Raw genomic sequence first — 23,444 nt, 5'->3', positions numbered from 1 at the left:
GGCCAGTGCACGACCAAGCCTCAGAGTGAAGGGGGACAGCTCCTGAGGTCCAACACCCGAAGTCATCCTCTCAGCTCCCATGCACATGCACACATGTGCACATAAACACACATACGCAGATGTAAAACACAGTCTTAACTTGCAGGTCATAGATTTGAATCACTGGATCTGGCCTCACCAACACAGACTTTTCCCCAAAGAAGTATGATGTGATCTTTTTGTACATTCTAATTGATAAGGGCAGCATAATATTGCAAACGTATTCCTTAAGTCTAGAAATTATCACTTTTTTTAAAAAAATTCAAGTTGCTTTTAAAAGTTGGATATATTAGACGTTCTAAAAGCGTATTGAATGTGAGAATGACTGAATAATTTAAACTGCACAAGAGTCTATCTGGTGGAATTTGAAGACATGTGAAGACCTCTTCTGCTTGAAGCCTTCAGAGCCCTCTTCCTGCTTTCCAATATCATCTGTGTCTTCCAGCATACCACCACTGTCAGGAAATACAATTTGTAGATCTTTCTGTCACCTTATACTTGTGTAGAGCATCTCTACCCCGTGTTGAACCAGGTGAACAGATTTGGTTTTGTGAACAAACTGGCTAATTTTCCTCTAATCCTCCTCCTTCCTCCTCGTCTTCTTCCTCTTCCTCCTCCTCCTCTTCCTCCTCCTCTTCTTTTTCCTCCTCCTCCTCCTCCTCCTCCTCTTATTCCCCCCCTCCTCTCCTCTTCTCCTTTCTTTCTGTCTTCACAATATAGTATGTGGTATTCTTGGAGGATCACATTTTTCCTTGTACATATATTTAGGTTGGGAATAATAATCAAAATGGCCTAAGATATACTGATGGTCAGCCATGAGCCATAAACTATATGAAGGCTTTAGCCCCAATCTCATTTAACATTCAAACTAATTTAAAGATGGAGGGCTCTGAAGAAAAAACAGATTTGCATGACCTCACGAAGCTGCCAGTGAGTGTGCAGATGAGGTCAACGATACCCAAGCTTGGTTGCCACTGAGTTTACACACACACCCCTTTAGTTTACACATTCAAACGCTGGTGTGGGAGAAGTGAACCGTCTTCCACACACCATACATAGATTAAATTTACTGAACTTTGTCAGAAGTTGAATGTATTAGGCATCTCTGTTAAAGCACTGATATGATCTAATCAACATTTATTTTACCCAGTAGAACTAAATTGTGCCCAACCTAACAGGTTTTTTTTTTCCCCTGAATAGATACGGCACCTCATAACCTACTCTCTGCACTGCATCCTTAAAAGCATGGCTAATTAAAACAAGGAAGACAATGTTTGAATTATTTCAAAGCTTCAACTTTCAACCAGACTAGAACACTGGTGGAAAAGAGAGTTTATAACCATGCAAGTTTATTATGGTTCAGTAAGGACCTAATTGTATGTGATATAGTATTTAAAGGATTTAAAAATCATTCAGTATTTTCAAAAAGAGGTAAGTGATGTACACAGCATCAGTAAGCAACTGACAGTTTATAAGAGGGCTTTACTTACAGTTATGGTTGAAAATAGATTAATATTGATGATCCTCATCATCCAAGAGACTACTCTGTGAGAATTACAGTGGGAAAGATTTGCTGGTTTGTCTCAAATGGGGTAAGAGACCTCCCAATCAGCAGCACTACAGTATCAAATGGATACAAGAAATTAGATCTAACCATTCATATCTGTGACCAATTCAATTGGATTTCCTGGAGGGACTAGAGTGTTTAAAACATTTTGAAGCTAAACATTTTGATAGTAGCTGAAAGAAAGAGTGATTCAAATTCATATGAGTCCTCAAAACTTTATCAGGGCATGCTCACAGGTTTTCATTAATTTCAGGTCAAGATTTATCTCCAGTCAGTAAATAAAAGCTTAGAGAAGTGCAGTTGCACCGCTGGAATACCTTGACTTTGAATGTGTTTTTCTCCTGATATGATTTCCTCTTAGATACAACATCATGCCTTTCTGAGCCTAAGCATATGGGCTTATGCTAATATGAAATGGTGTCTTCGAAAGGTTATTTTTGTTTTCTGCAGGGAGCAGTCATCCTTTGACCTATATCCAATATGTGACACGGATCTGATTGTCCGACAGCCATTAGCCTTATCCAAATTCCCTAGTTGGAGGCTGGGGTTAAGGTCAGAGACCGTTGTTCTCCAGTGCCAGGCCTAACTTAATTAATGCCTTTAAAAATATGTAGATAATATTTTGTTCTCCTTAGGATGTATGAAAATGTCCCACAGAATTTAATCCTGAAAAAAAATGTTTAAAACAAGAATGACTGTGCTGTTTGACATGCTCCCACGGCCTCATTCTGAATTGGCTGTACTGTGTGTTTGGCTTTTTCCCAGCCTGCTGGCCAGGTTTCCCTCCCCCATCTCCCCTTTGGCAAAGATTCTTTTCTATGCATCTTTCTGATCCCCAAGGTCATAGAGTTTTTTTTTTAACACATAGAGTTGTTTGTTTGTTTGTTTTTTTTTTTTTTTAATACTTCTCCATGGTAGGTATTGTTCCAGAGCCCACCATGGCCACTGGGGGCAGAGATTTGAGGCAGAGGGCTGCTGGGTCCTGGCCGATGAGAAACAATGGCATTTTTCTGCAGGGCCTTGGGCAGTGCAGGGAGCTCTTCCTCAGAGCTGGTGCTGAAGTGTTTAGTAATCATTTTTCAATGAGAATTGGCAGTTGCTTGCCAGGATGGGAAGTTATGTCAGCACGGGGGTCGGAGAATTCAGGAGATTCCTGCAGGAAGTAATTGGCAAATCGGATAGGGCTGGGGAGGGCAAGATGCAGAGATCGAGGTGCCACTCACCAAATCGCTTTAAAGTTATTTTTTTTTTTGACCGACATTACTTAGGAGTGTTTTAAAAAGTAGACCCCTTTTCCAGAGGCATCTGCCAACTGACAGTCCAGCAGGAAATAAAGTACTTCTTAAAGAGTTTTCAACAGAGACTTGGAGAGGCTGTTTACACTCACATCCTGTGTAAACCTGTTTAAGCAGCACTTATTGTTTATTATTAATTTATTTACTTATTTATTACTGCCCACACCCAACTGCTTCCTTAACAGTCTGCTGGTTTTCCTTACCCATCGGCATACCAATATCACCCCCTCCGTCCCCCACAGCAACTCCTCACATCCCGAGCTGAGCAGGATGTGTTTTCTAACTGAACTCCAGGTAGGTCAGAGGCATCCATGGCTAGTTCCCTTGAGTGCGGACTGGGGATAGAGTTTTAACTTTAGGCCCTTCAGTTTTGCAGTAAACGAACTCCGCCTCATGTTTGAAAGTTTACCACTTGGGCTTCTTGGGAGATTGTTCTGATCGGTGCATCACCGCCTTTGTTCCACAGTTTGGCGGTTTGTGTTCTAACGTCCTTTCCCATCGACCCTTTCCTCCCGTGTTTTCTGATTTGAGGACGATGCATTCAGAATGCTTACTCCTTTTGAGACTTTCTCCTGGAGATAGAAAGATCTTGTGGGAGAAGATGAAGTCAAGCTGATTGCTGAACCCATCTTTATTACCTCACAGCGAGCAAGCAACGAGTACTGTGTGAAAATAAGAATGTAGCAAGGAAGGAATGGTAAAGGGATGCATGACTATTGGAAAAAGAAGAATTAGAGAGAGTGAAGGGGGCATCCAGGGGCATAGGGTGACGTCAGAAGAGCAGCTCCTGCCAGCCAGAGTCGGCACGATTAGAATGATAGCACTTTGTCCACTTTGTTGGGGACAGTTTTGGTAGTAAAGCTGGTGTGTGTGTGTGAGTGTGTGTGTGTGTGTGTGTGTATGTGTGTGTGTGTGTGTTCTACTCACAGCGAGTGCCATGCACTTTTGATACCACCATGTGACTGCTTGCCTGAGAATCAGGCCAGAGCCCCACCACAGGCCAGGATAACCAACTCCACAGCCGAATCCGCAGCTCCTGTTCTCACTTCATGTTGGATGTGCTTGGTTCACACCTCCGCCAGCCCAGATGAGAAGCCCAGCTTGCATAGCTGATTTCCAGGGAACAGGGCAGAAGACGCTCTGAGGAAACTCTGAATTTAAGCTGTGTTTGGCACATGGCTGTGTCAGCCCAAACACATTTCAGGGAGCAGAATTGTGGGCATCTTGCCCCCTAGTCCTGCACTTAGTTGTAACATTCAAAAAAAATATGGTGGTGTACTCCAGTGAGTGGAATATTTGTAAAAGCCAGAAATATGATTTTAAAATGCCCCACACTGATTGGTTGATTGGAAAATTGGGGGAAAAAATAATGGTAACAATGGGAGCAAATAAACAGCTAACTTTGGGGGCAAAAGTGTTTCTTAGATGCTAGGCACAATGCTAAAGTTCTTGTGTGTGTGTGTGTGTGTACGTGTGTGTGTACCCGTGTACCTGTTTGTGTACATGTGCATGTCCATGTGTGTGCATGTGCAGGCCAGGGTTCGAACATTCCATATTCTCCTCAATAGCCGTCTACCTTATTCTTGAGAGAGGGAGGGTCTCTCATCAGACCTGGGTTAGTCAATTTGGCTAGACAGGCTTGTCAGCTAGCCCTTGGTACCTCCCTTGCCTTTCCTGCCCCAGCATGGGGTTTACAGGGTTTTTACATGTTTTCTGAGGATCTGAACTCAGATCCTCCTGCCTTTCTTGTTCAAACTAAACATTACCTTAGTTATCCTTCACAATATAGAGTACCTATCTCTAGGGTAGTTTCCTCCCCAATATAGAGTACCTATCTACAAGGTAGTTACTGTTCCTATAGAGTCCCTCTGGGACTTGCTTTATCACACAAAGTTATGATAAAGACGTGCCCCCCCCCTTCTCCAGATTTCACAACCCACTCATCTTTTGGAACTGTTGATGGACATAGTTTCCTAATTCTGCTATAGAATTAACTGAAAAATCTAAATGTTTTGTTTTAACTATGCACAGAGGCAAACTCACCTGGTTGCAGAGGAGTCTAAGGAGTTGCAGAGGCTCTAAGGAATTCAAACAAGAGCAAGAATTTCTCTTTCAATTTCACTCATCTCGAGAACACCCTTTTGTGAGGCATACATTACATCCCTATAAACACATTTGCTAAGAGCTACTCAAGACTTCCACTTCTGCCAGGAATTACCCAGTGCAAAAAGGGCAGACCTCAGTGCCCTTCTGTTATATATTTTGTAATTATTTCTCACAGTGTTTTGACTCAGATTCAGAAAAACATCTACATTTCAACTCATTTGTCTTTCAAACAAAGCCCCAAAGGGTTAAAAAAAAAGCCTTTTAAAGATGGATTTGGGATATTTATAGTATGAGAAAAAAAGAACGCTGTTTGCTGGTGCTATTTTTAAAGGACACCCTTTTAAAGTTTCTCAAGGCTTCAGTGGTCAGGACTGAGCTAAAGGCAAAAACATTGCTTAAGAAAACCCTACAGAACGTGCTAGAAAAAGCTAAAGCTCAGGCTCCGGCCTCTGAGAGAAGAGAGTGCTCACGTGCCCGGTGTCCTTTGAATCTCTACAGGTTATTTTCTACATGCGACTATGAGAACAAACTGAAATTATATTTCCCTTCCAGCTAGTTAAGCCTCGAATCCCTAGACGGAAAAAAAAATGTTTTCCTTTTGGACAGTGATGTATTTCTAGTCAGTCTATTCCCAAAACAAACAGAGCAAAAACCCATTTCGGGCACAGACTAAAATAAAAGATAGAAGCAGAGATCACTCAAGTGGTGAAGTGTTGCTATAAATTGCCATTTTGCAGGTAACGGTCTCTCACGGAAAGGGTAGGTGGGCCGGCTCTTTTTTACCTCTGAGGATGTGGTCTGTTAAACCTATGCCATTGAATCCCACCCTTACCTAATGTTTGTATTTCACACACAACTACACGAACTCTGAATTGTGGCAGACTGATTAGCTTGGCCCCCCCAGCAGTCCGTTTCACCTTTTCTTCCTTGCTAATAGAATATTAGTTTTATCCAAGTGTGCTCTTTCGATATACATAGACACATGGACACACACACAGACAGACAGACACACACCAGACACACACATACACACACACACACACACACTTCATGGGGAACATGATTACAAATGTAGAGTCCTTATTTCAGAAGCCAAATAGCACCTAGAAAAATCTCAGAAATTATTGCTGTATTGGCGAGTTGTCAGGTCATGTGACCTGAGCTGATTCAATAGAACCAAGGGGGCATTACTCTTAATCTTTAATTGTGAAATGTCTCTCTTCCCCAACTCCCTTCAGCTAGGTAGGAATAAGGAAACTTGTAACTTCAGTTGCCAGTGGCAAACATTTTAAACTCTGAAGGAAATCACTGGGTGGATGACTTTGATGCCGTGCGCACAGAGCAGGATGTGGACAGAGTGACGCTGGGCTGGGCCTTCTGTCACTCATCTTGGAGCCGGCTTCACCAGGACTTTCTTGTGTGAAATCATCATTTCACTTTTTCTTAAGTTTGAGACAAGGTTTTCTCTTCTCAGGGCCCACAGCATCCTAATCCACAGACTGACAGCACCAAGCCTGAAGGGGCCGGGCATGAGCTGTCCCTGTGTTCTGAGCCTTCCCTGGGAACAGTGTCATGTACTGGGACATGAGCTAGCCCTGTGTTCTGAGGCCTTCCCTGGGGACAGTGTCATGTACTGGGACATGAGCTAGCCCTGTGTTCTGAGGCCTTCCCTGGGGACAGTGTCATGTACTGGGACATGAGCTAGCCCTGTGTTCTGAGGCCTTCCCAGGGGACAGTGTCATGTACTGGGACATGAGCTGTCCCTGTGTTCTGAGGCCTTCCCTGGGGACAGTGTCATGCACTCACTTCCCCTTGACTTCCACTAACTTAGTCACTTCCAAACATCCATTAATTTCTGTATTTATCTGATGTTCAGAGGTCAGGTTATGGGAGGAGGGTTCACTAAACCAGTTTAGATGCCTTGTGCTAATATTACTGATCAAAAGTGCCACTCACTGGGAAAGGTGCCCCTGGCAAAAGCCAACACCAGAAATGGCTGTCCCAAGGTCTCTGCACCAAAGTTTCTATGCCTTTTTCTTGAAAGTTACAATTTACCCCAGCTCTCAGATGCAACTGAAGTATTTGCTTGAAGGAAATATAGTACCTAATTTAGTTCAGGAAATCCATGGATATAAAATAAAACTAATTTCTCTGCTTAAGTGTTTAGTAAGTTTAAAATTGTTTGTGTGCCTTCGCCTTGGGGTTGATGGATAGCGCATTTAACGGAAGGATAAAGGAACACCACCCAAATCTCATTCATGTCATGTCATAACCTTATGAATCGTTTGCTAATGCCGAGACCGAGCAGGGCTGAGCTGTGTGCTCAGTGCCAAGCGGTATTCATGAGGACCCTAGTCTATGTACTGACGGCCACTTAAGGAATGAAACAGGATGACAGGATAGGTCAAGTCTGATTGGGTATCTTTTGTACAGCTCCATTCAAGGTTATAACAAAGCCAAATAGGATCTGATATTTGACCTCCTATGGTAACTGAAGTAACATTTACCAGGTGGGAATTGGGAGGAAAAATGATCATGCTCAGAAAACACACACATAAGAGTTTTCCACAGATGCTTTTGTAGATTTGGTTTGATGTATGGCTGTGGGTGGATAATAAACCAAAACATAACTAAGGTTTATCATACTAATCTGTGCCTAAGAAAAAACAAACAAACAAACAAACAAACAAACATATAGCCAGTCATCAACATGAACACAGATAAAGAACAGAACAATTTTATACCTTGAGGTAGACTTACTAAAGAAAGAACATTCAGATAAGATGTTCAATTATTCTGTTAGCAGATGGTTCAGTTAGGATCTGTAACTGTTTTTCAGATATTTGGTCAAAGGCACCAAGATCATATCAGGAGAGAGAGGGAGAAGGAGAGCTGGGGGCAGAGAGAAAGGGAGGGAAGGAGGGATGACTGGATGGAGGGAGAGAGGGAGGAAGAGAGGGAGAGAGGGAGAGAGGGAGAGAGGGAGAGAGGGAGAGAGGGAGAGAGGGAGAGAGGAGAGGAGATTACCCTCCCCTCTCTAATGAGTGCCTCTGTGTACGGCTCAGAACACTGGCACAGACGAGCCTCTCACTCCATCTGAAGGAAATCAGATTACTAGAAAAGAAACTAGCATCTATCATGAATAATGTAAAAGTGTATAAATGTAGCCCAAAGTCCCATAATAAGCAGTTCCCATTTGTTCCTTCAACCAACATTTAATGAGTTCTTGCTGTTTGTCAAAAGCACTGCTAGATCTTAAGAGCTAGACATATGACCTGGTGGCCTTGTTCTCAAGATGCAGTAGGTGAGACAGACAGGCCTGCAGGGGTTCCTGAAGAGGGGGCGGAACAGCTGCACTGAGAAGAAGGAGAGACAATGAAGAGAACATGCAGAGAGAAATGGAAGTGTGGAGGGGAGGAAAAGGTCGGAGAAGAAGCAGACTCAGGACCTCTCCCCTGGTGAGAAATCCAACCAAATGAAGATGACTGAGGGCACGGGGGAGTCAACGGTGAAGACATCCGCACCAGTGCATTCTGGGTGAATACGCTCAGCATATTTAACTCCACGTTTGGCAATGGTCATCCGGATCAACTTCATGTCTAAAAGACCCAATTCAAGCCAGGTGTGGTGACCCATGTTGGAATCCCAGCACTCAAGAGGTCAAGGCAGGGGCGTGATGATGAGTTTAAGACTAGCATGGGCTGCGTAACTGAGTCAGCCTTTGTACGAAGGGAGTCTCTCTCCACCTTATGTGACTCCAAAAGACAAAATGATCCATTTATTTCCTACATTATTTCTGTCTTATTTATTACACAAGTTTCCTGAAAGCCTTTTAAATCATATTAAATACTGAATACCTACTGAAAGCAACCTAATGTCAAAGCCTGTGGTTCCACCACCCTTTGTATCAAATGTTTATTACTGAATTGAATACATTGCAATCATCATAAATTTCCAGTTTCTTCTAGTTTTTTTTTGTATAAAATAATTTCTTGATAAAATGTATTTCTCTTCTTATGGAAAATCATCTGTTGGTGAAATGGTAGAGATTAGAGAAAGAAAGACCATGAAAGTATTCTGGGACATGCTGCCAAAAACCTAAAACCATATTGGTGGTAGGGATGGATGTGATGCTATTTTTGATGCTGGCAGGATGTCAAAAGACAAACTTGAAAACAAAGAGAAGCAGTGCTAATCACGACGTTACTCAAGACGAAAGGCTGGTTGTGGATGCCCGTAGAATGTAGGTGTAGAGAGAGCAGACACCCTAACCCACACCGTCCGCCACTTTCCATGGGAAGCACATACTGGTGACCTTAGATGAGAATGAGGAAAAACTTCCACTTCCCCAGCATGGGCGGGGTGCGCTGTATTATCTCTGTGGTCTGTCCCTCCAGAACCAAGCAGAGAGGCTGTCGGTAAACATTAAGGAATGAATTAACTAATGAATGATGAATTTGAACGATGTTGCTTGCTTTCCCTTGGGAACAACAATAAGTGATTAAAAGATTGATTCAAATTAAACTGAAGAGCTGGGCCTAAAGCAGAAAATGGCCTTTGTGAGGCTGAAATAGGGTGGTTTGGGTTATGATGAGCTGGCCTAACGTACTAGAGAGCAGACCAGTGCGCGGACTGAGGGATGCACAGAAGGGAGGAGGGTGGTTTGTTGTTGTTGTTGTTGTTGTTTTGGTTTGGTTTTTTACTGCTTTTGAGTTATGTTTTTTATCATGTGTGTGTGTGTGTGTGTGTGTGTGTGTGTACATGTGTAACCTGTATGGCTTTTACTTTTGTGTTTGAGATACACATATGTGAATCTACCTGCGTTTATCACTATCACCTACCATTTATCTAATTTATTATATACCCACTCATTATTTGAATACATATGCATATGTATGTATATATATATATATAATTCTTGCATATCAAGCACAATGGGTGAAATAGTGTACAGTTATAATAGCACAGGATATAATTTTTACCTTGTAAGTACCAGCGGTGGGACTCTGGAGCAAAGCACAAAGGCACTTTCTTCCCATGTTTATCTTGTAAGCTAGGAACCCTGACAGTATCTCCCTCAGAGTCTTGAGTTTATTTTTTAGAGTGTGGATGCTCAGAATGATAGTTTTTTGCTTATTATATACTTTCTTCCTTCCAATTGTCTTTCTCTGAAGAAGCAATACCGAGGGCCATTTCAATGAGAGACAAAAAGTCATGTCCTAACCAAGTAGGCAGTTGTCTTAGTTATCAGAGGGAAAAATCGTCTACCCAAGGACATTAAAACTATAAAGGTGAGTATTCTCAGGAAGACACCATTTACATTAAGTCTGACTTCTCAGATACATACTTATGTATGTATACTTAAGATATGTTCTGTTTCATATTTAGAAATATGTTCTGTTCCAAACACAAATTAAGAATTAAAAAAAATCAGAATAACAGGCTCTTATAATTTGCTTAGGAAAGCATAAATTGTTAATCAGGCATCAGGTAACAACACGTGATACCAACTTTAATAAGAAGCCTGCCAAGAGGAAGGAGAGGGCCAGGTGGCTTCGCTCTATAGGCTGGGCAGCCTGTTAACCTCAGGCCTTGTGGCTCTCAAGATACCATTGATGGAGTTCCCTTTGAAATAGACTCTCTTAAAGAGGAGTCCCTTATTAAAAATTAAGTCATCAGCACAGGCTCGAAAAATTACATTTCCACTAGTATCAATGAGCTTTTAAGAAAATAAATCAGAATTTTCTTGTAGCTTGTGAGTGAATTTCACCCAGCAAGCATTTCCTGGGCCCTTACTCTATGCTCTGTCCCTAAAAGTGCTGCCCTGGTCCTAAAATTCTGATCCTGAGACTGCAAAGCGATATTTTAAAACCATTTTCTCATATCCCCCTAACCTAGATTTATCTATTCCATAAAGCATAGCCTATTTGTATCAGGAGGGCTTTGGCTATGGAAAGAGTCAAATAATGAATTTTCCCAAAGCTCTCAGCTGAATATCATTCTTAGGAACACTTGTCAATCAGGTGAAACTTAAATTGGAAAGTTTTTGACAAGCAGAGCATCTCCTTAGCACATGGAGCCTCCTGGTTGCTTCTCTGAATTGTTGAGTTTTACACAGTTCAAAATGTTACTCCTGGTTTAAAAGTCCTTTTTCAGAACGTCATGGATGTTAGCACATGTTTCTTAATTATTAAGCAGGGAAACTTTGCCCCTTGTCTTCTGTAACTGGTATTTCTAGTCATCCATGATAGAAAGGTCATCCCATAGAGAAAGACAGAGAGAGTAAGTCATTTTTAAAAAATCTCATTTTAGTGTAGTGACAAATAGGGAAGCAGGCATACGACCTGTGCAAGCTCAGGTCATCGGGGTGCAAACCCACCTTTGGCTCTAGAGTGTTCTACCTCTCAACAGTGTCTCCTCTTCCTGTCCACCACATTAAACTCTTTCATTAGATCACATTAAATTTAGTTGCTTGAGAGCACTTTACTTTCCTAGGCCACTCTAAACTATGTATTTTAAATAAAGTCACCGTCCATTTAGTATGCTATTTGGGGAGAGAGTGGTAATTTTGGTCATCAGCATCCATGTTACATACTGATCAGTCGTCTTGTGTGGCCATATGTGCAATGATTTCCTTATTTGTCAGGATATAAAATATATGTCCATTTAAATTCAGTTCAAAATCTGGGGAGGGGGGAGTATTATTTGTTTGTTTTATAAACTTCAGTGCTCCTTCTAAAGATACTGTGGAGTATACTATCAGCCATTGATACCCACTGGCGAAAGTAAAATCAGTTTCCTCCAAGGATTGTCTTGGGGACATTCCTGGGTATATTAACCAGACCCGAGGGCAATCCTCGTTCCTGGGAGAAGCTGGCCAACACAAAACAGATTCAGTGGTGTTTTTGAAAACTTTTTGTTTTATTTTGCCTTGTTTTGACATATTTTTGTTTTATAGATCTTTTGCTTGTTTATTTTGAATTTTGTTTTTGGGTCTTTGAAGAGTTGCCTTGCTTGTGTGCTTCTTGTTTTGTCTGTTTTCGGTTTACTTTCTAAAGAGAGAAAGAGAAAGAACATAAGAATAAGGTTGGTGCATGAGCAGAGAGGTGGGAGGATCTGGGAGGAACTGGGGGAGGGGAAAACATGATTAAGATAAATTATGTATATGTATGTATGTGTGTGTGTGTGTGTGTGTATGTGTGTGTGTGTATGTGTATGTGTATGTATATGTACATGTATATGTATATTAAATGTAGATCCAGGAGCTGTGTCTGGCAGATTTCCATTTCCTTTCAAATCTAGCTCACAGGTTGACCAGTTGGCCTCCTATGAAGGCAAAACTAGCTGTGCAGCTGGCACGTCGGTCTGTGCGGGTGATGGAGGAGAGTCTCTTTCTCTGGAGGGCAGTAAGTAAGTGATCCTACTTCATTTCAGCTGGTTTAATTGGGACCAGCTCCAAACATCTCTTGTTTTGATAAAAAGAGTGAAGCCAGTGAGTGAAGCTGGCTGCCTTGGTGCATCAAAAGACCCCCTTGTAGAATTAATTCTTTATGAAACACTGGCAAAATCCCAACTAGGTACTTTTAAGCAAGTAGTCTAATTTGAGGATAATTGCTAGGAGATACAGTAGCTTGGTGTGCTCCACATTAGGGTTCATCAACGACATAGTAGTCATGGTGAGCTCTGTCTTTTTGCATTGGTGATTTCTTAGTCTGACCACACACTGCCCTGATCGGTGTTAAATTAGTCCGTGTTGCTAAGGAGAACTCAGAACATTTCATTTGAATGTGAAATTGAGCAGTTTCAAACATTTTACAAGATGGGTGATAGATTAATAAAATTCTTTTTTAGTCTTGTGGTTAAAAGCATGATACACTTGCTTTCATGGATGAAAGCTATATTATACCCTGGAGGGCCATCAGTTTTTAAAGTAAAAATGCATACATTAAAATACAACTCAACACTTTAGAGATTTTTTTTCTGTTTGTCCACAAGTATATGAAGATTATTTTCATGGAAAAAAAAAAGACATCTCTTTTATTATGTATTTGGTTAAGATGAGCTGTGTTTGCTCTTGCGTATCAGATTAGACATAAATTTAAAACTTGTCATTGCTTGCTGAATAATCCATTATACAATCAAGTGGGAGAATTAATTGTTTGTGACGCATTCTAGCCATCCACTTGGAAAATCATATTTTTAGAGGACATGTTAATATAGCCAAAGATCACTTTGGTTACAAATATTAGAATTAGTATCTATAGGGTTTTATTTTCAGTACTATGACTGAACCTAGGGTTTTTGTTCATGTTAAACAAGAGCTCTAACACTCTAACACTGAGCTATATCTCCATGTGTGCTGTAACTACAGGACCTGAGGAGACCTGTTAGTTCAATGGTTTTGTATAGTTCGTCTTCTTGTCTCTTCTATAATTACAAGTTGCTTTAATTTTTTTGCTCATCCATATAAGAAAGTGAACGAATGAGGCTTCATTTTTCAATATGAAGACACTCATTATACAACCCATTGGTCATAAGGCTTTTGGATTTCATGGGACATTAACAGTTTTATTTTTTAAAAGGGGGAAGAGTTGACATTGAGTTGCTTGCCAGATTTTAATCTTGCCAAGGCAAAACCTAGCATAATTTATCCATACATACACTTTCATGAAAGAACTGACATTTTAACTTCAAAGGAAGGTCATCCTATGAGTTTTTAAAATAGAATAAATGGAGATTTGTGAAATCCAGAAAAGGTTGCCATTATTTTTCATATCTGATCACTAAGCAGTAAATTTACTTTTTGAAAGATGAACACTTGATTTTGAATATCTGGAAGAGTCATTTATCTGGATGAGGATCATTCAAAACTGCCATTAGGTTGTTACAAATAAACCAAGTCTCAAAGCCCATCAGTGGCACCCAAATGCAGAACCAAACTTTGAAGGAGATATTAATTTTTTTTCTTGGCAATAGGAGTTTGAGAAAGAAAAAAAAGTAGGATCACAAAAATCTTATTTTTATCAGTAAGTTGTCATTCCTGCACCTCAGCGGAACTCAGACAGCAGCAGATGTGGTTCCTCTTTGTTTTTTAAATGCCAGAATTAAGTAAACATGGCAAAGAGAAATGGTACCCGGTGACTAGAAATGAAGCTACAAAAGGGCCAGATTAAAGAACGAAATGAATGTGGTCCAGCAGCAGACAAGCCCCGCCCACTCCCTGGTTATCAGTTATCTCCTATGTAAATGGCCTGTATGGGATGTGGCCTCTGGGCTCCTTCTCATGCCTCACACCGTCTGATTATGTATCTAATTACCAAACCTGCGTCGGATGCTGGCTGTATTATATGACTTTAAAAGTGGCAGTTGAGAGAACAGAGAGTAATGGTGACCCACCCATGTCAACCACAGGCAACGACCATGTTGCGAAGGGAGCTTCTTCTCCCACTCTTGCCATTTTCTTTTTCCTTTGCTGTTTGTGGATTTGTGTGTATGTGCATAGGAAATGTTACTCTGAGAGGAATCTGTTCTGAGCCAGACACTGTGGCGCATGCCTTCTGCTACCCCGTCACTTGGGAGGTAAGGACAGGTGAGAAAGAGTTCAAGGCAATTCTCAGATGTGTGAGGGTTTTGAGTTCAGCCTGGACTACAGAAGGCCAGGCTTTCTTTCTTTGTTTCTTTTTCTTTTTTTTTTAAGTCATTAAGTGCAAATACTATATGGTGATAATATAAAGTAACAAAATCATAGTTATAAAAGAAGCAAAGAACTTTTTTGACTTATCACATAGGGAAGGGTATAAACAGTCTTGTAGTGTGCGTGCTTGTGGAGGGTAGAGGGCAACCTTGGACGCCATCCCTCAGACATCACCCATCTTGTTTTTCCAGCTCCCGGGTTCCTATGCTGGGATCTCTGGTTCTGTGATTACACTTGGTTGGCTGGCCAGTGAAATATCAGGATCTACATGCTTCCTCCCTGATGTTGGGATCACAGTCCTGACCATGCACAGCTGTTTACAGGAGTGATGGAGACTGAACAAAAGCCCTCATGGGCACACAGCAAGTGCTTTCTTGACCAAGTGATGATCCCAACCCCGATAAAACATCTCTTACTCAGCTCGAGTCAGCATCCCAGTCGCCTTGGGACGTTATCTCATGATTCGGGACTGATGTGGTTAGGTACTAGGAGGCCGGACAGTTTGTTCCCATCCGTGAAATGAATGGTTTTCAAGTTTAGCTACTTTCACAGTGTGCTTCCTCCATCAATGATGCTGACTCTGATGGCAGGAGGAGATAATTATGTTCAGACAAATGGCCCTCCTATGCTTTTTCTACCATTTATAAACTCTAATGCGTGGTTCCAGACACAATCTAAAAATTGAGTAACCTAGAAACATCTTCCTTAGCCTTATATCTTGCCTTGCTCTGGTCAAAATAATCAAACCATTCCCATGCCCTCTGCTGTTCGGTATTTCTCAGAGAGAGTCACACTTTAAACTTTAAGACATCACAAGTATTTGCTAACAGCACATTCATTAAGTGCTTGGCTCAAAGGGAAATTCCCTGGAAATTCAAACTAAAAAAGGGCTGAGTAAAGCCTTTTTAAAAGGAAAACAAGTATCAGAGTTCCCTCTTGACTTACTGTGGGTTTTTTTTTTTTTATGATGCAAAATGCACAAACCCAGGAGATATGTCAATAGTAGACCTGCCTGGTATGTATAAGACTCAAGGTTTAAACCCCACACTTCCAAAAGACCCCTCCCCTCCACCAACTGATATTTTAGCAAGGCACACTGGCTCATGCCTGTGATCCTACTACAAGATAGGATGAGTTAGAAGGGTCTCTGTAGATGGGAGCCATCCTGGGTTATATTATGAGTTCTAGTATAACCTGGGGTACAGAGTGACATCCTGTCTCAAAAGGACCAAGTAGCCAAACACATGAAACCAAAGTAAAATGATGAGGACATACCATAACATTATAGAAAAGTTCAGTAGAGCTTAATTCAGTTCTACTATTATTTGGACATATACAAATTCTGAACTTAACGACTGAAGAGATGGCTCAACAGTTTACTCAGTGCTGTGACAGAGAGCCCAAGTTCAGACTCCATGGCGCCTTACAACCATCTGTAACTCCAGTTCCAGAAGTTCTGATGCTTTATTTGACCTCTGTATCCGTTACACGTGCAAGCACACAGACAAAACCATTCAGATGCATAAAATAAATAAATATACATTCTAAATCTCTCTCTCTCTCATGTGTCTCTCTCTTTGTATGTGTGTATATGTGTGTATATGTGTGTGTGTTTAAACCCCATGCTCTATACATATAAATAACAATACTATAGGTTTAAAAATTCTCTGTAACAAGTGTGGAGTTACTGTGTCGTGCTACCGTAGTGGGTAGGCCTTTTATTCACTTTACCATAGCCAGTGGGTAATGAATAAGATGGTTTGTCTGAATCACTATTTTATACTTGGATTGCAGGCCTCCAACGAGTACAGAATCATCTGTTTGGCTCTTAGGGCAACAAAGAGAAGAGAAGAGAAAGAGTTGCTAGTCTTTAAAGTACTAAGAAAGCACTTCCGTGATTCCGATGAATTTCTCACCACATGAAAATGCTCACTGGGTTGATTTATAACTAAGGCATGATTATCTCCTTTAGGTGGTAGTTGTTTTAGAGGTTGACTTTCAGGTTTGCATTCCACAGTGGAAGCCAGCAGTGTGAGTGAACGTCCTAAGGATGCCTTCATGCTTAAGGCACTAGGCGTATGGAGGAGAACTAGATCCTCCGTGGAAAGGCACACTCTGTTCTGTGTTCATGCTTGTGTTGCATGTGCACAAAACTTATCTCCTTGTATGTCACTGTCCTGGCCATGCCCTCAGCTTAACTTTTTTTAATCACCATTTTTCATTCCCGTAACTTATTAGGATTATTGAAAATCTTTAGTCAGACCTGCTTACTTAGGGAATTATAGAAAGACACCGTACTCTCAAGTGATGAGTTGTGAAGATAAATTACACCTCACAGCATGCGAGCATTGAGGTCATCATCTTCAAAAACTGTTCTCTTCCCCGAGAACACTGCCTATCTGCTAGGAGAAGTGTGTGACCTATGCTGCCAAACACTGAAAATCATATTTTATAGTAACATCCTAACTTTAATTAAACTCTCCTATCTTATTCCTATCAGTAAGGTGGTGTGACTGTTAGAAAAGCTTGTCACTCAACAGTGTTCATGTCAAGATATTGATGAAACAAAGTGGGATGATTTCTAGAAATCCATGTGGATGGGAGATGGGGCCCACTACACACACACACACACACACACACACACACACACACACACACACCAATCATTTACAAAGATGCTCTGATGATAATTATCATACAGCAGGTGTTTTTACTGGAAGTCTTGGAACTTCCCTTAATAGCCTAGTCTTGAACAGCTAGACTGCTGGCTGAAGTTGCTTCCCTTGGGTCAAACCGTTTTGGCTTAAGCAATGTGACCGTTTCCCATCTAGTAAAGGGATGACTCTTTTGAAGGATTACTTGCACTGTCTCCCATGATCCTCCTGTTCCTGCTTTGTGGTTGACAGTGTCCTAAAGGCTATATTTGGTTAGTTAGGGAAAACCCAAGGTTTCTCAAAGGACTGCTATGAAAAACAGAGCCTTTGCCTTAGAGAGGAATTTTTAAAACTACAGGTCAAACCGTTACTGTTTATACCCAAGAATGTGCCAAATTCTCTCATTTATTATAAAATTAAGATGGAAATCCCAATGGGAATGTGAAGATAAAATAAAACAAGATCAACTCAACATTTCTGGATTTCTAGAATTCTTCCTTAGTTTGAAGAACATTTTCACAAATGAGTGTTCTCTCTCTCTCTCTCTCTCTCTCTCTCTCTCTCTCTCTCTTCTCTCCCTCTTTCTCCCCTCTTTCTCCCTCCTCCTGTATGCATACATGTTTACCTTTCTTTTTGTCTACAGTTCTCTTATTTCCATAATATTCTTGAGTTTTTGTATTAAACAAACATTGTTCAGTGAAGCAAAGCCACAGAACGCTTGATTTTCTACATTCTCACCTTTCTGTGAAGCAAATGAGGTGGGCTCAGTAGACCCTAGGGTAGGCAGGATGAAAAATGCAATTCCGACGGCGTCTTTGCTTGCTTGTGCCTTTCACAAACGGGACCCTAATTCTGATGGACCCCAATGAATGGCAGTGGTGACTGATCAAGGACAAGGGCACTGGCCTCAGCAGGGTGTTATCTCATTTGCAACACATTTCAAACTTCAGATTTTTAAATTGGAAGTTGCAAGCTGGAGATAGGCAGCAGAAAAGGCTGATTCACCTTCCGGAACTTATCTCGCTCCATGTTCCAGGAGGAGCTTTTAAAGATGGAGGTTATCGAGGGTTGGTGAGATGGCTCAGTGGGGAAAGGCACTTTCTGCGAAGTCTAAGGACTTGAGTTTGATTCCTGGAATACACATGATGGAAGCAGAGAACCTACTCCTGCAAGCAGTCTGAGTTCCACACAGGTGCCACGGCATATGCCCACGTGTACATATCTGTACACACAGGCATAACACAAACACAACACACACAGAGATACATGCATGGACACATATAACACACATTTACACAAACACACACACACACAGACATAAATAAAAGAAAAAATGTAACCAATTTTTTTTTCTGAATAGGTCACCCAGTGTTGTTATGCATCAATAAAGAAAAATTAGAAGACACAATGATCAGAACAAGGGCACACATGCGTCTTAACTGCTTTGGAACTTACTTTTATTTGAATGGGAACGTCTTACTGTTAGACTCCTCTATTTCAACACAAGGCCTGTATGTTTATGGGTCTCTAAAGGAGTTACTGGTATTTCTTTTCTCCAAACATTTCTTTGGTGTTAAGAATTCTTTGGTGGTTGGAGTCATAACTATAAGCTCTTTCTTAATAGCTGGTAAGATGGTAGTTAGGAAGTCTAACCTTGGCAAGGTTCTAGGAAACTAGATACAATTTGTACAATTTGGATAGTGGTAAATTCATGATAAATTGGCCAGTGCTTTGATTTGGAACTGTAGGTAGACTTTTGAATAACCAACAGCCTACATACATAGAAAATTATGAAAATACCTCAGAAGCCCCTTAAATGAGAGGAACTATAGAAATGGCAGCCAATGGCTTTGATCTGATAGAACTACTAAGGTTCTGCTAGGATAGTGCTAACTTGTCTATGAAGAAAAAGCACCTGGGTTCTAATTATCACAGCAGAATCTGTGTTGCAATTGAACTGCATGACGGAGGTCTGGAGTGGCCCCTCCACACTAAACGAGAAAGTTGAGGTGGCTGGAAAGAGGCGGTCTTAATAATACATTGTCATCTGCAGATACATAGCAGGTAGAACCAGAAAGGAAGCCCACACAAGGCTTCCCAAGGGAGGTGGAAACTTGCCCCACGGTTTATCTCTGGTTTGATCCCAGCATGAGGCGCTCACCCAATTACCACTAATTAGACATTCAGAAGTCATTGTTCTAACTTGTTGCTGCAGTAAAGAAGGGGCCTGTGATCCCTCCCAATGTGCTTTCTAGAAATGTTCAGCTGTTTGCAAGTGTCTCAGTGCACACGGCGGTTTAGTTCCTGGGAGAAGAGGACGCTTCACAGCAAGTTTCTCCTTGTAAAGCTGATAAAAGTCGTGGGTGGAGGACGTGAGACACAGGTTTTTTGGGTTCTTTTTTGGTTTTTGTTTGTTTGTTTGTTTGTTCTTTGATAGTACACAACCTGATAGAAAATGTTCTTGTTTCATATATCATCTTTTCACAGTTAACACGGAGAAACGTAATTGCAATAAATTGGTGTAAAAGCAAACTAGTAGAAACACTGGAAGTCCCCCTGGGGACACCAGCCTGTCACTTCCTCCTAATGGCAGCAAAAGATGCTTGTGGACAAATATAGCGGAGTCACATCATTGGGCTGCATTTTTCTCTCAGCAGTGTACTGTTACCTTGTATCTGAGAAAACTGATGACTTCCTCTGCTTCCAAAGTAAGGTGCAAACCATAAAACCAGGTAAGAAGGGGCCAACCTTTTCTTTCACTTTGTTAATTAGAATGCATACAAGAGAAAAGGAAGAGGGTGAGACACAGTTGTTCTCCGGTACATTTAAGTTTCTGAGCTCTGCATCAGAAATATGGCCTCTGCTGTGCCCTTTGCCCTCTCCATGACGTCATGAAGCTATCTGCTTTAGCATATCACCTTTCTGGCCACAACTGGTGTTCTGATTCTCCAGAACACCAAACACGGAATCACTCCAGCGCTCCTACACAAAGGACTGTGCTCAAGCTAAATTGGGAGGAGTGCTTGTCCTCCTCTCCTCTGCCCCCCCCCCGCCCCCCTAGGAAGAAAGAATCCCAAGGATTTTTCCCTTTTCAGGTAAAACTATCAGCAAGAACAGAAGGAAAATAAGCCAGCTTTGGCCCGCATTCACGAGGCTGTTACTCATTCTCAGAGGAGTTGTGCATTAACTGGCCGCATCTCTGGTTCCTTTAGAATCACAGGGAGGAGTTTGCACCACCACCTCCCCCACCTGCACCCCCCTCATAATTAACCACCAGGAAAGCTCACAATTAGCATCCCCTCCCCAACACTGAAGTACATCCCAGACACACTGTTAAAGGAAATAGCTTTTCTGGTTCTCACTGTGTGACTTCAGTAAGTGAAAGTGAAGACACCGACCGATAGAGCTTGCAGTGACTATCATAAAAAAAAAGTGTCTTCATAGGAAAAAAAAATGAGTGGGAGAGAGAAATGTGTGAATGTTCCACGTGATTAAACTTCTTGGTTCTTGAATGTTCTCAGTAGTAGTTAAGTTAGGCAACCAGCCCCTTGCATACACAAAGACCCTCACGTAACTTCCCATAAAATATGGATTTTATTGCAGCAGCGACAACATTTCTCAGTACCACATTGACCTCGCCAGCATCCCCCATCCTCGAGATGGACCATAACTCTTGGCAGGCGAATAACTACGGAGGAAGTGACCCCAGCTCTGCGGCATTATAGGACGCTGCAACGACCCTCATTAAATTCCACACGAACGCCTTGGGATTCCACTCTTGCATCTGACACCTCACATCAGACGCACCAGACCTGCTCTCCAGTCTGAGGAAGGCATTCTCCCTCAGATGTGTGTGTGTGTGTGTGTGTGTGTGTGTGTGTGTGTGTCTGTGTAGCCTTGGAAGAGCACCAGCGAGCGGCGTCTTCCACATGACTTTTCCCTGGACAGTGTGTTCCATTTTCGAAGTCCAGTATCGGACTTGCCTTGCAACCTAAGCGGTTTCTGCTCTACAGAAGCCTTGAAGGCATTGCTAGGAACATGCGGGCTAACAGTTTTCTTTAGCTCGTTCTGTCAGCCAAACCATCTCTGTAAGTTTGCCTTATTGGGAGCATTCAGGAGTTTCCGACTACCTGATTTAATGTCTGATTTACTCTCAAAGCCAAAAAACCGTAACTCGACTCAAGCAGTCACCACACAGACCCTGGTATTGTTGGCTAGGTGGAAATCAATCAAGCCCCGAAGGGCTCCACCACTCCTGCACTCACTAGCGCCCTTGGTAACTGACTAGCCAACTTTGCAAAGCTAGGACTCCACTGGCCGCCTCCGCCAGCCCCGCGGAGAGGACGTCGGCAGCTTTCTCTCGTCCGCACTGTTCCCTGCCACCCCCTGCAGACCCCTAGGCGGCTCGGTCTTACCAGGCGACGGAGGAGCGGCGCCCAGGCTCCCCGGGAAGCGGCGCCGGTTCTGGGCAGGGGCAGCAGCGCCACCAGTGCCACCGGACTCGCGCGCCCGCCCGCACCCCAGCTCCGGGCTGAGCATCCCTCCCAACTCCGTGCACCGCACACACCCGGCGCAAAGGACCGCTCTCTTTCTCCGATTGGCTTCCATCAACGCTACGGAATTAAAATAATATATATGTATAAAGAAGAAAGAGAAGGAAAGGAAGAGAGGAAACGCACGCACAAGCTCCCGGCATCGGCAGCAGAGACCGAACCCACCTCCGTTTGCCTTCCGGCTCCTGGGGACTCCCTGCCACTCGCCCAGGATGCTCCTGCCTCCGCCACGGTCTCCGGTCTCCGGCTCTGTGCTTCTTGCTGCTGTGGCTGGAACTGCAGCTCTCGGGATGGGAAGGTTACGGCTCCAGAGAGCTGGCTCTTGTGGGCACACACTGATTTGCAAGTGAATGAAGTGGGAGGGAGCAAAGAGAGGAGGACTTTGTTACAGAGGCCCAGTGCCTGCCCCCGCCCGCCCCCTCCCCTTGACAGAATGACTCCCAGTGTTTGAAGTCCGGAGCAGTCCGCTCTCTGGAACACTCCCGCAGCCCCAGGCTTTCCCTTCCGTTTTTTTTTTTTTTCTTATATATTTTTAGGGAGGTGGTGGTGGGGGAACGGCTTAAGACATACTGAGAACTTGTGTGACTCTATCTGATCTTTCTTTTTAAGCTTTCAAAATGCACCGTGCTCAATTACCAACAGCGGTCGGATGTTCTTTTCTAATAGCCCAGGCAATTAAGATTCCTGGGGACACGACACGGTACCGCGTGGCGCTGTGAGTCAGTTTGGGGGGGAGACAGTACGCACGACCTGCACTCGAATAAAATAACCCCGGTCTTCTGAGGTAACAATACCGACGGCTGTTCTGTATAACATAAACAGACGCGAGCAGACAGATTCATGAACGTCTGTCTTTGCTTCTCTGATTTCAAGAACACTTTTTCCTCCTTGTAGCTTCGGGAGCTCTGGCGCTGTTGCGGAGTGGGTAACCCCAGAGTGCTGTAACATGAAGCCAAATGCCCCCGAGAGCAGAAGAGGTTCAAATCCAAACGCCCCAGGCTCATGTCTTCTTGGCTGATCCATCTTTCTAAATGAGCAGATACCAGGATACAGTGAACTAGCAGACTGGGGTGTATATTGATTGATCTTTAAGACGCGTTTGATGTTTTGAGATCTTTCTGGGAAGCTACCGAAGCAAGATCCACGTCTATGTTAAACTCCTTGATACACATAGCTGTCTGGCTGGGTGTCCTTATACTTGACAAGAAGTGACTTTTTCTATGAAGGCACTAAGCTGCAGAAGTCTTAAATGCGTCAAAGCATTGTTAAAAGAGAATCATGACTTTTCTGCATCGGAGATGCAGTCAAGCACTGTTGGATTAAGAAAATTAAATCTAATTACCACAATGGTTTCACCCCGGGTCAGTCACAGACCCAAGCCAGCTGTTTCTGCATGTTACAAGCTTACAGCAAGATTTCCATTGCATGACGCTCTAAGGACCTTCCAGCCACTTGGCTTCTGAGTGATTTAACTAGCTAGAGGTTGGTCTTCTTCCCAAGAGAGCTCTTACTAGAAAACCTTTTGTGTGTCCCTAA

The 23,444-nt window shown here is 42.5% G+C and overlaps 1 protein-coding gene across 1 annotated transcript in view; it reads right to left on the bottom strand.

The window, feature by feature from the left end:
* The window catches only part of Cdh6 (cadherin 6), a 131,780-nt gene extending 109,541 nt beyond the window's left edge, over positions 1 to 22,239 (bottom strand). Inside the window, exon 1 of the mRNA XM_052159941.1 lies at positions 22,074 to 22,239. The gene's annotated coding sequence lies outside the window, so the exon portion shown is untranslated. The remainder of the gene's footprint in view (positions 1 to 22,073) is intronic.
* Between the last annotated feature and the right edge of the window lie 1,205 nt (positions 22,240 to 23,444).

This window comes from Apodemus sylvaticus, chromosome 16 (genome assembly GCF_947179515.1).
Source record: "Apodemus sylvaticus chromosome 16, mApoSyl1.1, whole genome shotgun sequence".
Classification (NCBI taxonomy): Eukaryota; Metazoa; Chordata; class Mammalia; order Rodentia; family Muridae; genus Apodemus; species Apodemus sylvaticus.
The sequence above is the reverse complement of the archived record's forward strand: the minus strand, read 5'-3'. Positions and strand labels throughout refer to the sequence as shown.